This window comes from Schistocerca piceifrons, chromosome X, assembly GCF_021461385.2.
Source record: "Schistocerca piceifrons isolate TAMUIC-IGC-003096 chromosome X, iqSchPice1.1, whole genome shotgun sequence".
Classification (NCBI taxonomy): Eukaryota; Metazoa; Arthropoda; class Insecta; order Orthoptera; family Acrididae; genus Schistocerca; species Schistocerca piceifrons.
This window is the reverse complement of record NC_060149.1, coordinates 78,286,279-78,303,863: the sequence shown is the minus strand read 5'-3', so window position 1 is coordinate 78,303,863 and position 17,585 is coordinate 78,286,279. Positions and strand designations below refer to the sequence as shown.

General features: G+C 42.2%; 1 protein-coding gene across 7 annotated transcripts in view; it reads left to right on the top strand.

Annotated features, from left to right (window-relative positions):
- LOC124721481 (acidic mammalian chitinase-like) overlaps positions 1-17,585 on the top strand; it is a 205,804-nt gene that overhangs the window by 152,189 nt on the left and 36,030 nt on the right. Inside the window, exon 8 of one of the 7 annotated variants that reach the window (XR_007006338.1) lies at positions 4,834-4,944. The exons of the other annotated variants lie outside the window; for them this stretch is intronic. The gene's annotated coding sequence lies outside the window, so the exon portion shown is untranslated. The remainder of the gene's footprint in view (positions 1-4,833; positions 4,945-17,585) is intronic. 7 annotated transcript variants of the gene reach the window in all.

Here is a 17,585-nt window from a genome sequence, read left to right as displayed (position 1 = left end):
AGTGTGTTTAAAATAAGTTGCAACTTTTGAGAGTTTAGTACAGAGCGAGTGGAGGGAAGCGTAGTTGCCAGCATGTGCTGCGTGCATCAGCAGGTGATCACAGTATAATGACAGTCCAATTTGGTGTGGAATGTGGCAGGATCGCTTGACTGTGTGAACAGCAAACCGGCCAATCTGCAAACTTTCTGAAGTGATTTTAAAGAAACTACTTGATAGTAAACTCTCATTCTCACACATTTTATAGTTAAATTCATCAGCTTCATGATGATCTGCTTATCATTACATTAATGGTCAAAGTCATTGAAGTGTTTTGATAATAGGTAAACTAATGCAAGAAACTCTTGGTTTGCAGTGAAAAACAGGTTCGCTATAAATTTGTGTTTGGTGCATGTTAGGTTAGATGTTGCTGTGATTTACATGTAGGTAATTATTGAATTGTTCTTTAAACTTGGAAGGATATGGCTGCCTATTTCCAGTCTTGAGTAAATGGAATGTATGCAAAGTGCTCCATCATGAACTCTTCCGCAAGTGAAAAAGCTAGAATGAAATATTCATAAATTCTTTGTATCTTATAAATGTTTTGAGATATTGAAACAAGATTTTGGCAAATGATAGCGAACAAAGATGAGAGTGTTTTTCCATACGATTAATAAGTGAAACTTCCATGTCTACCACAATATTCAAGACGCTACAGATTTTTTTTTCAATCAAATAATGTAATTAATGAGTGCCATCAATAGCTGGTGCAATGAGACCTGCTGTGGTTTTTGTAACAGTATAAGTGATGAAGGTACATGTTTATTTGTATACTGAGAATGGGCTGTTTCATAAACTATTGACCTGACTTGCAGTCAGTTGTTAGTTTAATAATACACTATTTCAGGATTCTGTTGCATTTTCAAGTGCATTACAATGTTAGTGAGATAAATATTTCTAAATTCCGCTGTGTTCTGACAAAACAAGATGCAGATTTTAATATAGCAACAAGAGAAGTTACCTATCCCTCATAACTCATCTCAGTCCTTTTGAATGGCTCATCACTACCTTCCTCGTATGTTGACAACTCAAGACCAGTCCTGTCATGTAACATTTGAAGTGGCTTCTTTTGTCAGCATTTCAACCTCAGTGAGCGTAAACATCTTGCTGTTTTTTGGCACATTACTTTTCACCTGCACCCATATACTCACAGTCAGGTTTAAATGAGCATGATATGAAGGAAGCCTGATTAAACTATGCCCTTTACCATTAGCCAGTTCATTGACCTGGTAGCATGGCGTTTAGACTTGTACAACACTACAAGTTCTATTAACTTCGCCTTGTACATGCTAGGTTAAAATTTATCTTGTGTAACATTTCTTTGTACCCAGAACAGGATATCAGCTTCCCTCCACTCCACTGTTGGTGCTTTATGCATCACAACAACATGATATGGTGTTTTGTCCATTACTACTGCCGAATTCTGAGGAATGTTTTGCAGCAGGGCGTTGTCTTCTCAGCCAGTGAACGTGTTCTTGGACAACACTTTTATTGCAAATCTCATATTAAGATGTACTGCACTGTTGTTATGAATGCAACACCAACACAAAACACTTGTTCATGATACCTGACAATTACAGAACATTTCAATGTGAGAAAATACGACTTTACAACGAGAGCTGACAAACGTTGATGCATCTAATGTGTGTTACCAGTGATACTGTTTACTCATGGTGTGGCAGCAGTGGCACTTTACCAGCCGAACTGCTGGCGGTGTGGTAGGGAAAGCCGGCTGACCATTGGTGTTACCTGGGCAACAGTGTCTCGTCCACCTCTTGTCAGCCAAATGTCAAAAGTCACAACTAATTTTAAATGCACTATAGTCGTAGCACAGACAGATGTCCCCTTTACTAACTTTAACTTTTCACCTAGAACATTTTTTCATAAAATGTGTCGTTTACAAGATATTTAGTTGACTCAAGTTAAAACAGACATCCTGCATATAAAATGGAAAATTCAGTTGAGGAAATTGTTAAAATGACAGCTGAAAGGCTGGCCAGTGCGTCATTAAGGAAATGCAGTTCTTAGTGGTGCCAACAGAAATACTTGTGGTAGAAAATAGTACTTCTAGCTTTTCCAACTGCATGTTTCTTCTTCAAGGAGGAAAGGGGGAATTGGTTGGTAAAGATTCAAGTGATCCAGACTCCATATTGAGAGGAACTAACTTGTTATGAGGATATGGAGAGGAAAAAATTATGGAAAATACATCATACAGAGTAGGAGCCCAAAAATATTTCTCTGCTAGCTTCATTTCCGATATGATAGAAGGACACAGGGAGGAGTGAGATGAGTTTAGAAAGGAAGAGAAAATTAAAGAAGATAGGAATAATGCAAATAAAGACTAGAAAGAAAGTGGAAAAGAGTGGGAGATGTAGGGAGAATAACAACTGAGTCCAGTTCACATTTGTATACTATCCAAAAAAGAAATGAGACCCTCACTATAAGTGGCTTATTACAACTGTTCTTCCATTCCATTGTAAAATGTCATGTACTCAGTCTCATTCAAAAGACTTGAGACCATTGCTGCAAATTTATGTACTTACTAAATATGTTCCATTAGAGGTGGTGCCCTTCAGACTAAGACCCATTTGAATTAATAAATATTCACATCATTCCTTCCACTACTTAAAACATTTCTAAATGTCAGTTTCTGTTTTTGTTTAGTATATAGACACAATATAAAGACACAGTTCCAGGTCAATTGTGCAATAATATGCAGTGATAAAAAGTTCTTTGGTAATGCAACCAGTCTCATTTCTTATGTGTCACAGTAGTATACAAGTGACTGGAATTATATAACTGTGCACAATCCCTGATTCAGAATTCAGTAAATGTGGTACCCCATGTATTAGAGTAGACAGTCAATAAATCACATTGTCAAAGGTTGGAGGGACCAGATATTCCCAAGGACTTGTCTCCATATGCCCCACATTTAAGGCCACTGTAGTTGTTGTAGGAGCATGATGAAAAAGTTCCAGAATGACTAAATTCCAAACACATTAACAGCTGACATGCCAAGGGAGCTGTGGCACCCATAGGTTTTCAAAGAAGAGCCACAAAACAGTACCAGGTAGCCTCCTGCTGAAGGACAGGCAACACATCCTCCCTGCCCAGTGTAGTGACTCCTGTTCAGACTGTCACCAATATGTATAGGGATGAATCAAATATTAACTGGATTTTTTTTAATAAATTTATTTAAGCTTCAGAAAAATTCATGCACATGAACTTATTTTCTATGCAGTTTCCTGAACAGCAAACACATTTTTCCAAGTGGACAGGCAGTTTCTTGACATCATTTTTGTAAAATGAACGTGGCTGTGAAAGCAGCCAGTTGTGCATGAACACTTCAACAATACAAACCTTGCCAAATCTGTGTCCTCCCAACTGCGTCCTTTAATGGTCCACACAAATGAAAATCACAGGGCAATGAGCCTGGACCATTAGGAAGATGTTCTGGAGAGGTCCAGAACAATTTCTGAATTTTTTGTTGAGTTCAGGCAGCTGTGTGGGGTTGAGCATGTCACGTAGCACGATCACAACCCAGATTTGATATGCGTGCCTTTTCTGACAACATGCATGTTTTATTTGGTCCAAAAGTTGTCAGTAGTATGCAGCATTCATAGTTTGACATTTGTGGAGAAAGACAATGAGAAAAATTCCTTCAAAATCAAAAAAGTCTGCTGCAAGAATCTTCCCCACGGAGAGACAGTTTTTGGCTTTGAGAGGAGCAGATTTTCCCTTTTCACGCCATTTTGTTCTGCTTTTTTTTCAATTCTGTGGTGTAATGGTGCACCCATGTTTCATCACAGATCACAGTCCAGTGTAGAAAATGTTCCCCTTCAGTTTGATAGTGTGTCAGTAACCATTTGCACACCTTGAGATGATTAAATTTGTGCTCTGTGGTGAGGAGATGAGATGCTCACATTGCAGACCCAGTCTGAAATGCAAGGCTGTCAGTGACGATCACCTCAGCACTACCATAGCTTATACCAACCTCAGCAACTGTTATTCAGCAATCATCTTAAGTAAACTGGCTTACAATGTGAATATTCTCCTCAGCTGTGCTGGTCCTTGGGCAATGTCGGTGAGCTGCCTTCTCAACTGTTTCTTGTCCTCATAAAAACTGTTTGTACTATGCATACACTTGAGTCTTTCTCAGTGTGTTGTCCCTGAACTGTGCCACAAGTCGTTTCAAAATTTCAGATGGTTTTATGCCCCCTGTTATGATAAACATGATTATAATGCAATGCACAAGAGATGATAGACCTCTTGTTCTGACATTGCAATTCTGATTAAAGTAATGGTACAATAGTGTTCTAGCTGTGGAGAACAATCACTGGTTATGAAAGCAACAATGAGCAGAGATTGCACCACTCTCAGTTTACAAAAAGGCATGTCAAATAGAAATTCCAATTTGTATTTGATTAACCCTTGTAGGAAAGGAAAAAACCTCTAGAAAGTCTGTCACATCCCAGTTCTATTAGGCTCGATCAGGTATGTGGGGGTGTGCATCTCATAGGATTGCAATTAACCTTTTCTCACAAACTAAAAGCATTCCCAACAGAATCTGTATCTAGTGACCACATAGCCAATGGGATGTTAAATCCTAATCTTCATTGCACTGTACAGGAGCAGTAATGTTGAGATAACCAAAAGGCTTTAGGTGAATATTCCTTCGAGAACTTAAAATTTTGAAAAAGCTTTGTATAATAACAGATATTTTATGGTGACACAAATTTTTTTTTATTGTAACTAAAAGGGAAGATGGCTTTTTGAAAATGTTTTGCCATTCTACAGGGCCATTCTGCTAAATGGGGAAGAACTGCAGAAAATGATCCCTGAGGAGACAAGGAGCAAAAAAGGTCATATGAATATATGGCTGGAAATGCATGGTGTCTGCACTGTAAGGTATTTATTAATTCTTCATGCCTGTACAATACAATGCAGTGCATGACATGATGAGACCACTGCTAGACAAGGTATTTGAAGTGTACTAACGTAACGCCACAACACGCATTCAAATGTGCCATCCTGCAACAAAATGGCATCACAGGCAGCAGCACCAGTGTCTGCACATCCATGATGGGCTCTACCTGCATGACTTCTTTCAGGTGGTCCCACAGGTAGAAATCTAAAGGGTTGAGGTCTGGTGACAGGATGGGCTATATGACTCGAGCACCTCATCCCAGGGTAGATGTTGTTGTGATGCCTCGACACAGAAAGGCAAAATTTAGTTGCAACACCATCTTTTAGTAGCCACATTACTCTTCATACCAGCAAAGGAACATTTTCCAACAGGGGAGGGAGGGTCATCAGCAGGAAGTGCAGATATGCCTCTTCAGTGAGATGCTGTGGAAGGATGGCTGGTGCCATGAGGTGGTCACCAATAATCCTCAACCATACATTGAAGCTGAACCAGTGCTGATGGTTTGCTGCCATCATGCCATGGGGATTCTCTGTGGCCCACAGGTGGGTATTGTGAAACTTACAATACCACCTTTCGTAAAGGTAGCCACATCTGTGAATAGGATGGATGACAGAAATTCCAGCACTGTGGTTCTCTGAGTGACAAATTAGCAACAAAACCATCACTGCAGAAGTGAGTCCATACATAATAAAGCATGCACATGTGGTGATCTAGACAGTGGCAGTTGTCATGGAGAATGTTCCACACAGTCACCTGGCTTACCCCATGCTGGCAGGCCACCTGCCTGGTGCTGATACCAGGGTCATATTCCACAGTGTTCAACAACTGTTCCTCCTAGGTCTATCTATGTACCGGATGCTACAGCCTTTCATGGTTACCCATTCCTGTAAATGAACCAGTCTCACACAAATGACGAAACACTGTAGCAAACTGTTTATGGTGTGGTTGCTGTCAGTGGGGATACTTTTCCTGGTACAGTTGTGCAGCTCCTCACCCATTGCCATTTACCTGCCCATATATAAAGATCATGTCAGCCTGTTCCTGGTTGGTGCACTGGGTCATTGTACTTTGGTGCTGTGCTGTGCTATATGACAAATGTCCACATCAGAGTGCATCAGCAACAACAATGAAGTGGATACCACAGTACCAATGTGTGAACACACCACTGTCATGAACAATAGGGTGAACAAGTTCGTTCTTTCGTGGATGAGTTACATTTCCTTAAGATTCTTCCGATGAATCTGAGTCTGTTGTCTGCCTTTCCCACTATCTGTTTTATATGGTCATTCCACTTAAGGTAGCTTTGGATAGTTATGCCTAGATATTTTACGGCAGACGCTGTTTCCAGCTGTATGTCATCGATAGTGTAGCTGTACAGTAGTGGATTTCTTTTCCTATGTATGTGCAATATGTTACATTTATTTACATTCAGGCTTAACTGCCAGAGTCTGCACCATTCATCAATTCTCTGCAGTTCATTCTGCAAATCTGCAAATTCCTACTTTCTTCTAGTGTTGCTACTTTGGTATAGACAACTGCATCATCTGCGAGTAGCCTTAAAGAGCATCTGATGCTTTCTACTAGATCACTTATATATATAGTAAACAGCATCGGTCCTCTCCAGCACTGTCCGTGTGGGTGGAGAGGCTTGCATATCTGTATGAAGGTGAGGGCTATGCCCAAGGTAGAGGACCTACTGCCGGAAAGGCCTCAGCTGATGGATCAGACTAAGAGTGTCCCACAACGTCACATCTTCCCTACCCACTCCTAGTCCTACCCAATTCCCTGACCCAACCCAAGGTGTGGTGCGATCCGTGCCGAGGGGTGCGTGGCACATGGGAAGATGTGTCACAAACGGAGCCTCAAGAATACTGGGCGACCTCCTTGAGTAAGTAGCCTTACACTGCACGGGGTATTCATAGTGTGGATCTTGTAGATCCCCAGATCTCATGGGACCAATATGGACACGACTAAAGAAAACAAAGAAAAACAAACTGAGGGGCAAATTGAGACCTTAGATACCCAAACATCAGGGGTCAGAACCAGTGGAAGGCATTACTACTACTGAATCAGGGTCTAGACCTGAGCCAGAAGTGGGAACTGTAACCGAGAAGCTAGACCAGATTAAGATCATAGGCTTGTCTGGGTCTGAGAGGAGGAAACTACTCAGGGATCAGAGAAAAGGGAAGGGAAAGAATGGCTTCCTAAAGACAAGTGGAGGAAATTAAAAGGACTTGAACCTAAGAGCCCAAGGTAGAAACTGTCTTAGGTTGAAGGGGATATGCAGACCTCCACTACATTAAAGACAGGTAGCAAGTAGATAAGGGAGGAATCAAAGACTCCCTCTTCCCTGGATTAGCGAGTCCAGAAAAAACTGAGGCAAGGAATAGTGAAACAGATCTATAGTACTGCAGTCTTGGTTTTTAGGATGGCAGTTATCCAGGAAGGCTATCCACTGGTGGCCATCACCTCGCAGCAGGAGGAACTGGTACAGATGGCCCTCTTTGAAAAGAATGGGGGGGGGGGGGATGATGCTGGCCCAGGACCCAACTTCAGGGGGGTCTATTTAGATCATGGTGCCCTCATTTTTGTCTGTGAGGGGGTGCACACGGTGAAATGGCTCAAGGACAAGGTGCCCATAATATCCCCATGGGAAGATGCAAAGCTGCTGGTTAAGATGGCAGTGGAGCTTCTTTAGATCGCAAAGATATCAATATGGGTACCAAAGATCCTTAAGGAAATCTCTCCTAAGATTCTGTTGGGGAAAATAGGGGCCCAGAACCCAAAAGTCTCGACAAAAGACTGGTGAGTGATCAACCAGAAGGTTGCACTGGAAGGACGAACCCTGGTGGTGGAGGTCGGAGAGAAGTCCCTGAAGGTGATGTGGGAGCAGAACCTGAAATTGTTTTTAGGGTTCTCGCAGGTCACCATCAGGATTCTCAAAGACCTTAAAGATGGCAGCAAGACAGAGACTGGAGGTGCTGCAGATTAATCTGCAGCACAGTAAAGGGGCCTCTGCTGCCCTGAGTCACTGCCTGGGAAGGCAGGAAGTGGACATGGCCCTGATACAAGAACCCTATTTATATAAAGGCGGTGTATCAGGCCTTGGTGGCACTGGCTGTTAGCTGATTTATGCTAGAAATCTAAGAAACTCCAAAACATGCATCTTTGTAAGAAATGGAATTTCTTTCATACCAACAATGGATTTCTGCTCCAGGGACTTAGTGGCCATTAAAATGCACCAATTTGAGGAAGGTATCATGAAGGAAATTGTTTTTGGCCTCATTGTACCGTCCTTATGAAGAGAGCTCTCCTCCTTCCTTGGAGGTGAGGAGACTCGTAGAGACTTGCCATCAGCAAGGTGACAACTGCTGGTGGGATGCGACGCCAATGCCCACAACCTAGTGTGGGGCAGCAAGGACACCAACAGTAGAGGTGAGTACCTTCTTGAATTTCCTTTAGCTAACAACTTAGAGGTCCTGAATAGGGGCAATGAACCTACCTCCAGGAATAGCATGAGTGAAGGAGTAATTCACATAACTTTTGGTTCCATGATGATGGGCAGCTATGTCAAACAATGGCATGTGGTGATGGAGCCATCCTCATCAAACCACATGTACATTAAATTTAAGGTTGAAATGGGAACCAGACAGACCATAACCTATAGGAATCCCAGGACAACAGACTGTGGGAGTCATATAGGAGGGACCTTGATTTAGGTTTATCAGAAATTAAAACCTCGATAAGGAATCCAGTAGAATTTGAGGAAGTAGCAGAGGCTGTTACCTCTGCCATAGTGACCTCATATCAGGACAATTGCACAATCACCAAGAAGTGCACAAATAGGTGTGTGCCTTGGTGGAATAACAATTTGGAAATGCAAAAAGAACAGGTACAGAGACTGTTTAATATTGCAAGATTGAAAGGACAATGGGCTAAATATCATGATGCCCTTGTCAGTTGCAATCTTGTAATCAGACAAGCAAAGAAGGCATCCTGGAAAGCATTCTGTGAGGAAATGGAGAGCATGGCTGCACAAGCCAGACTTCACAAGATTCTTACTAGAGTACCAACCAATCCAGGAGGTACATTGAGGAAGGAGGATGGGGAATATACAAAGACAGCACATGAGCTGCTGGAACTGCTCCTCAAAACTCAGTTTCCTCAATATGCTCTTCTGGACAACACAGACCAGAATGTGATCCCAGAGAGACAATGGTTCTCAGGCACTCGAAGAGAGGACTGGGAATCGGCCAAGGAGTGTGTGAACTTTAATAAAATCCAATGGGTGGTGGCAACATTCCAACCGTTCAAGTCACCTGGCCCAGATGGAATTTTTCCAGCTCTCGTGCAACAGGCAGAAGAGAAGCTCATAAGAGTCCTAGGCAAGCCATTCAGGGTTAGCCTAACAGTAGGAATTATTCCCAATGCTTGGAGGGCAGTGAAGGTTGTCTTCATTCCAAAGCCAGGGAGAATTGATCATACCAAGGCCAAGGATATGAGACCAATCAGTCTGTCCTCTTTTGTTCTCAAAACATTGGAAAAACTGGTCATTGTATATGTTGGGGAGAGGTGGCTAAGTACGGCCCCTCTACATTCAAAGCAACATGCATATCAACCAGGCAAATCATGTGAGACAGCACTCCACCAACTCATTGGGGAGGTGGAGAAAACACTTCACTTCCAAGAAATAGCCCTCTGCATCTTCCTTGATATCGAGGGGGCCTTCAGTAACATGACCTTCGATTCCACAGTAAGGGCAGCACAGGTGCATAACCTGGGAACCACTATATGCAGGTGGACCAGGGCCATGCTTAGTGGAAGGAAGGTAGAGGCTACCACAATGAATGAAACGATGGTAATTAACACCACTATAGGCTGCCCACAAGGAGGAGTTCTGTCCCCTCTCTATTGTGGACTCTAGTGGTGAACGAACTCATTGTGGAATTAAATTCCAGCCAATGCTTCTGCCAAGGATACGCAGATGACCTTGTGATAGTAATACTTGGCAAATTTACTGACATAGTTAGAAATATGGCACAAGGAGGATTGGACATTGTGCAAAATTGGTGCATTAAACAGGATCTGAGGGTTAATCCTAAGAAGACTGTTGTGGTGCCATTCATGAAGAGACATATTCAACACCCAAGTTGGAATCTAAAGCTCTTCGATAAAACTTTACGTGTGAAGGGGATAGTGAAATACCTAGGGGTAACCTTAGATGAGAAGCTAACATGGACCCCTCACATTAAGAGCATCTGCTCCAAGGCAAAAAGTACTCTAGTGAGTACTAGAAGGGCTTGTGGCAAAAACTGGGGCCTAAGCCCCAGGGGTATGCACTGGATATGCACCACAGTGGTTAGACCTAGGATTTCCTACGGGGCCGTAGTGTGGTGGAAGAAGATAGAACAGTGAGTTGCAGTTGAGGAGCTTGCTAAGGTGCACAGACTGGCCTGCTTAGCCATAATAGGCAGAAATAGCAGCACACCAACCGCTGGAATGGAAGCCATGCTAGACATGCCTCCACTACACCTCTGGGTCAAGATGGAGGCAACAGCTGGGGCACATAGACTTAAAACTGGCAAAAACTGGGTCTCATTTGGATATCCAGAATCACACACTAACATAGTGAGTGAGGTAAATATAGGAATGGCTAGGGAAATGCCTGCCAACTACATAATAACTCCCAACTGCTTCGACAAGCCTTACAATTTAATAATTGGAAGCAGGGAGCAGTGGGAAGAAACAGCTCGACACCATAAGGGGGACATCGTTTGGTTCACCGAAGGGTTGAAAATAGACCAAGGTGGTGGGGCAGAGGTGTACAGGGTTCAGCCAAGACTGGAGAGCATCATCTCTCTAGGAAAACTGGCCTCTGTATTCCAAGCTGAAATTACTACAGTCAGGGCATGTGTGGAGGAGAATATGTGTAGTTGCTACAAGCACCGTAGTATCTACATCTGTTCAGACAGCCAGGCAGCCCTGAAATCATTGGCAGCTGCTGTAACAAGATCTAAGATTGTTGCAGAATGCCACAGGGCTCTGGTGGAGTTAGTAGGAAGCAACAGGATAAACCTAGTGAGGGTCCCTGGCCACTCAGAGATCTATGGCAATGAACACGCTGAAAGATTGGCTAGGATGGTGGAAACAACTCCATTTGTTTGACCAAAACCTGTCCTGACAATCACCAAGGCTGTGATCAAATTATAACTACAGAACTGGCTTAGGAAACAGCAAGTAGGATATTGGACCAAGGTCCATAAACAAAAACATTGGTAAGGTAATGATGCCCAAGCCATGTTTTAAAAGAAGCTCTGTAATCCTGGGATTGGACAGGAAAGAGATCAAACTCATGACTGGACTGATGACAGGCCATGGGAATTTCAAAAAACACCTACATACAATGGGTATAATGGAAGAGGACCCCAAATGTAGGATCTGTGATGACAGTGACGAAACTGTATCACACCTAATCTTCAAATGCCTGGCATTGGAGAGTAAAAGATACAGAATCTTTGGGACATTGGAATCTGAAGGAATTGTGTCTGACAAAAAACTGGTAGAGGGACTCCTTGCACTATTTAAGGGCATTGGTTGGCTTTACTAAATATACAGGGAGCAATACCACACAATAAACTTACTTTCGGTGCAGGCAGTGGCAGGTTAGACCTAGGCTGTTTTAACTTCCCTGTTAAAATCAAATCAAATCAAACAGCAATGGTCCTATCACACTTCCCTGTGGTTCTCTGGATATTACCTTTAATTCCGTTAAGAACAACATATTGAGTTCTATCTGCAAAAAAAGCCTTGAATCCAATTGCAGGTCTTGCTCCGATACTCCGTAAGCTCTTTTTTTTTTTTCATTAAACAGCAATGCGGGATGGTGTGAAATGCCTTACTGAAATCAAGGAACACGGCATCAACCTGAGCGCCATTGTCCACTGCGCTGTGGATCTCATGGAGGAACAGAGAGAGCTGAGTTTCGCAGGATCTCTGTTTGCAGAATCCATGTTGATTTTTATAGAGGAGATGTTCATTTTCCAAGAACGTCATAATTCTAGAGCATAAAACATGTTCCATAATTCCATAACAGATTGACATAAATGATGTTGATCTATAATTGTGTGGATCTGTCCTATGGCATTTCTTAAAAACAGGAATGACCTGTGCTTTTTTCCATTCGCTAGGTACCTTTTGTTGCTCAAGCGATCTCTGATAAATTGTTGCTAAAAGGGGAGCAAGTTCTTTTCCATAATATTTAGAATCTTCTAGGTATCTCATCTGGTCCTGAAGCCTCTCCACTACTAAGCGATTGTAGCTGCTTTTCAATTCCGCAGTCGGTTATCTCAATATCTGCCATTTCAATGTTCGTACGACGATTGAAGGAGGGACAGTTTACAATCTTCCATGGTGAAACAACTTCGGAAGACCAAATTTAGTATTTTGGCCTTCTCTCTGTAATCTTCCGTTTTGGTGCTGGTGTGGTCACTGAGAGAATGAATAGATGATTTTGACCCACTTACTGATTTTACATATGACTAAATCTCTTAGGGTTTTTACTCAGGTCAGTTGACAACATCTTACTTTCAATCATTGAACACTTCTCTCATTGCTCTCCTTATGCTCATTTTTGCTTCATTCAGCTTTTGTTTGTCAGTGAAGTTTTTACTTGTCTTGAATCTGAGTTGAAGTGCTCTTTGTTTTCGTAGCGCTTTTCTAACGCAGCTATCAAACCATGGTGGATCTTTCCCATCCCTTAAAACCTTACTCAGAACATACTCGTTCAGGGCATATTGAAAAGTGCGTATGAATTTATTCCATTTGCTCTCCACATCTTTGTCCTCATCATTGAATATTTGATGCTAGCTGCTGAGATATTCTGAAATTTGTATCCTGTCACCCTTGCTGAACAAATATATCTTCCTACCTTTCTTAACATTCCTTGTAAGAACCATCATCACAGATGCTGTCAGAGCCTTATGATCACTGATACCTTCCTCTACATTAACTGATTTGATAAGTTCAGGTCTGTTTGTTGCCAGGAGGTCTAAGACGTTACCCTCACGAGTTGGTTCTCTAACTATCTGTTCAAGGTAATTTTCGGACAAGACATCCAGAACAATACCACATGATTCCCTGTTTCTGGCACCAGTTTAGATGGCATAACACTCCCAGTCTATACCTGGCAAGCTGAAGTCATCCCCCTATTACAACGGCATGATCACGAAAATTTACTAATGATATTGTGCAAGATCTGTCTGAAGCACTATACAACTACAGATCCTGACCCAGGTGGTTTATAAAAGCATCCGATCACCATTTTCGACCATTCTTTACTCAATTTTACCCAGATTAATTCACATTCGGAATCTGTGATAACCTCGCTAGAATTTATCGAACTTTTTACTGCAATAAACACGCCGCCACTACTGGCAACTAACCTATCCTTACGATAAACATTCCAGTCTGAACTTAGGATTTTGTTGTCACTGATATCTGGTTTCAACCAGCTTTCTGATCCCAATATCTGTGCATTATAATCTTCAGTAAGTGATACTAATTCTGAGATCTTTCCTTGGATGCTCCTGCAGTTTACTAAAATCATATTAATCTTTTCTATCTCTGCTCTGTGAGGACCAAGATTCACTGAGGTCGCTGTGGCTGATTTAACAGGCAAATCCTCTTTGCTCCCAAGGGAGGGACTCTCTAACCTAAAAAAGCCCCATGTGCTTGCCACACATACACCGCTACCCTTATAGTCACTTCCTGTGTGTAGTGCATGCCTGACATATTAAGGGGAACCCTACAATTCTGCATCTGATAGCAGAGGTTGAGAAATTCACATCTGATACCATCGCAGAGCTGTCTGAGCCTCTGGTTTAGACCTTCCACTCTGCTCCAATCCAGAGGACCACGATCAACCCTGGGTAAAACGCTGCAAGTAGACAGCTTAGCCTGAACCCCGCGTGCATTGCTAGTTGCCTTCACCAAATCAGCCAGATGCCAGAAGGAGCCAAGGATGGCCTCAGAACCCAAGCGGCAGGCGTCATTCATGCCGACAGCTGGTTACACGCAGTGTGCTCAACAGCCAGCTTCCCACCTTGCCTGCTATCTTCCTGAGGGGCTCCATCACCTGCCTAACATTGGAGCTCCCAATGACTAGCATACCCATCCTCTGTAGTTGTCCGGACTGTACTGAAATTTATGCAAATTTGGAGTCATGAATTTGCAGGTTTTGTTGAGGAGAAGAAGATTTTGGAGTAAGTACGCTGCAGCAGATTTCTTATGCTGAAGCAAAAAGTTAAACAAAAAGAGTGCCAGGTTATTAAGCTTCCAGTATGTGTAATGTCATTCACAGCTACAACTGAAATAGTGGTTAATACAAGGCTCTCTTTGATACACTCGCTGGAACAAATTTCTTATACTGTAAAGTTAGTCATGTGTCTCAGGATGACAGATGATGTTTTGATGACAGTTTACCCAAATACACTAGTTTTCCTCAATAGCTTGTGATAAAACTGGGCCATAACTGTTAATTTCATCCAGTAGGTTCTGTCTGATGCATCCAAATGTGATTCTGGGCACCTACAGACTTGGAGGCCAACTTGAGGGAAGCAACAAGTCTTCTGTCTAAACCAGCAATATTTGGGGAGTCCCTTAGTCAGTGAAAACAGAAATACAAGAAAAAGCTTTACCACTAAAATGGCCCTCATACTATGGTTAAATATAGTTATGTTCTGGTCAGATGTAAAGGAACTGAGACAACATTGGGAAAACCTACATGCTGTGTTTCCAAGAGACACATTACAAAGACCGCTGCTGTGCTGCTGAGAACCTATGTCCAGCGGACTAAGGAAGCCTTCAGTAGGAAGATGACTAATCAGGACTGCCTATATTTGTTAATGACACATGTCACTCCTTGCCTGTTCTATCACCACCAACCTACAGTCAGTCGTTGCCATGGCAAATGTACCAAATAGAATTGGTATACAGTAACTGAGATAAGAAGATTGTTTCTGACCTTGCTCACTCCACCATCCATTTCTCTCATCCATGCGTAATTCAATCCACATTCTGTGCCTTAAGGGCTCTGCACCCAACTGATCCAGGGGTCGAGGTGTAGATGGCCTCTCATTATGTGCTCTTCGGCATTCAAAAACTGTGCTGCCACTACCCATTGTGGGTACACCTGTGAGACTGAGTGGTGCCTTAAGTAAATCCACTAAGAAAGGTGTTCACCACAATGCCACTGGAGCATCCATTCCACAGTCATCAGCCTAACTGAGAAGTTGATCCGTTCTCTTGTGGAGGAACAAGTGTAACACTGCAGTAATTTAAATGCGGGAACTGTCGAGAACCTGACAGGATTTTGGGAGATCAAGGCAAAGTATCAGAATTATTAAGAAGGGCAAGAAGAGTTTGTGATGACAATTCCCGAATACTATAAAAGGCACACATATAGAGGGCCATTGTCATGATTTGGGGGGTAAGTGGATGATGTCATATTATTGCTGGAATGAGGAATGGGAATGTCCTGATCAACTGAAGACACATTGCCCAGACCATTGTAGAGCATTCACATTAAATTACTGCCACCATCAGCTACAATCCATGTTTCCATTGCTAACAACTGGTCGTTGAGAGGGGCAGGTGTGACTTTAGTCTGACTGGAGCACCCTTCTCTGTGTAGGAGCTGGACACAGTATTGTCAGTGGTATGTGACACATCATCGGGCTATGACAGAATCCAGTATTGCATATTATACTACGTTAGTAGGAATGCTAAGCAAATCCTCCTTGACAGTTTTAATTTCATATGAGAAATAGGATGATGTCCTACATCATGGAGGAAAGCTATTTCATTTCACCCCCTGAAGGCTGGGACAGGATGTAATGTGCCAAAGTAGCTACTGAAGTTTCGCCCTCTATAGCTTTGTAGAACAGACACTAGGATGGACAGGACTACTGCCTGCTCTTTGTCTTAAAATTTCAGGAACTCTTTGGTCACTTTCAGATGATATCATTCCCCCGCACATAACTGGGCACTGCTGGTAGTTGCTATATGGTGGGCTTTCCTGTGCAAGTATTATCGAATAAGTATTTTCTTTTACCTTCAGATGGCCTGTTAGATATAAATCTGCTGAGTATTAATTTCTTACACCAATGTTGGAGTAAAATATGATTTTTGCTTCTTAGGAAACAATACATTGTTTTATATTTGATGAATATCAAAAGAAAGTACTCCAAATATTGTTTGTATATGTCTTTTATAATATTTTAGGTGGGCACCACAATTTTTACATTGTGTGTACTAGTGAGTTCAAATGGAGCAATTCCCTTGTTTTCCATGAATATCCATTCACAATGAACGTGTCAAGCTGTGCACTGTCTCAAAAGCAATCAAGCAGACTGTCACTGAGTCAGAAGGAAGTTACTCTCACTCACCTGCATGTAGGACATAATATCTTTATACGAACATGTCCTCTGACTGGCTGACTGGACCACTGTGTCATGGGATTTACTGATAAAATAGTAGTCCAGCTTGAGGACATAGTAATCAGTTTTGATGTGGTATCACTGTTTACCATGGCTCTACTTAATGAAGTGTTGGAACAGCGGAATCAGATATTTCATGTCAGTATTGCAGAACTGTTTAAACATTGTCTTATGACCATATACTTCAAATAGAATATCGTGTTTTGTGAACAGATGCAGGACTGTTGCGAGCCCTTTAAGCTTGTTGTTAGCAAATTTCTGTATGGAAAAGTTCAAATAGTAGGCATTAGGAACTGTCAACCAAAAAGCAAATATATGGTTCCATTATGTGGATTATACATTTGTGTTGTGGAGACATGGCAGAGAGGAACTGGGTCCAGAATGAGATTATCACTTTGCAGCAGAATGTGCACTGATATGAAACTTCCTGCTGGTTCAGAACTGTGTGCCAGACCAAGACTTGAACTCGGGACTTTTGCCTCTCATTGGCAAATGCTGTACCGAATGAGCTATCCAAACATGACTCACAACTCACCTCACAGATTTACTTCCAGCAGTGCTTCATCTCCTACCTTTGTAAATTCCTGGTACATCAAAACTGTGTGCCAGACCGAGACTCAAACTCTGTGAAGTCTGGAAGGAAGGAGATAGGAGATGAGGTACTGGCAAAAGTAAAGCTGTGAGGGCAGGTCATGAGTTGTGCTTGAGTAGCTCAATTGGTAGAGCACTTTCAGTAATTGGGTCATTTACATGAACATCTCAGTGACATTAATCTGAAGATTCAGTTCGCTGTGGAGGAGGTGGTAGATGGCAGATTACATTTCATTGATGTGCTAAGTCTTCAAGAAAGAAAATTGTAGCTTTTACCACACACTATACAAAAAACCAATGCACATGGTCTGTTACCCAAACCAGAATTCCAGTCACCACCCATGACAAAAGTGAGGTGTTGTAAAAACATTAGCATATAGAGTGAGGGACATCTGTGAACTGGAACTGCTAGATGAGAAATTGGAATATCTCAAGATTGTGTTGCTCAATAATGGATATTTGTCCACCGGTGTGCTGGCCAGCTTAGATGTGGCTTTTAGTGGTTCTCTCACATCTGAATACTGGGCTGGCACACT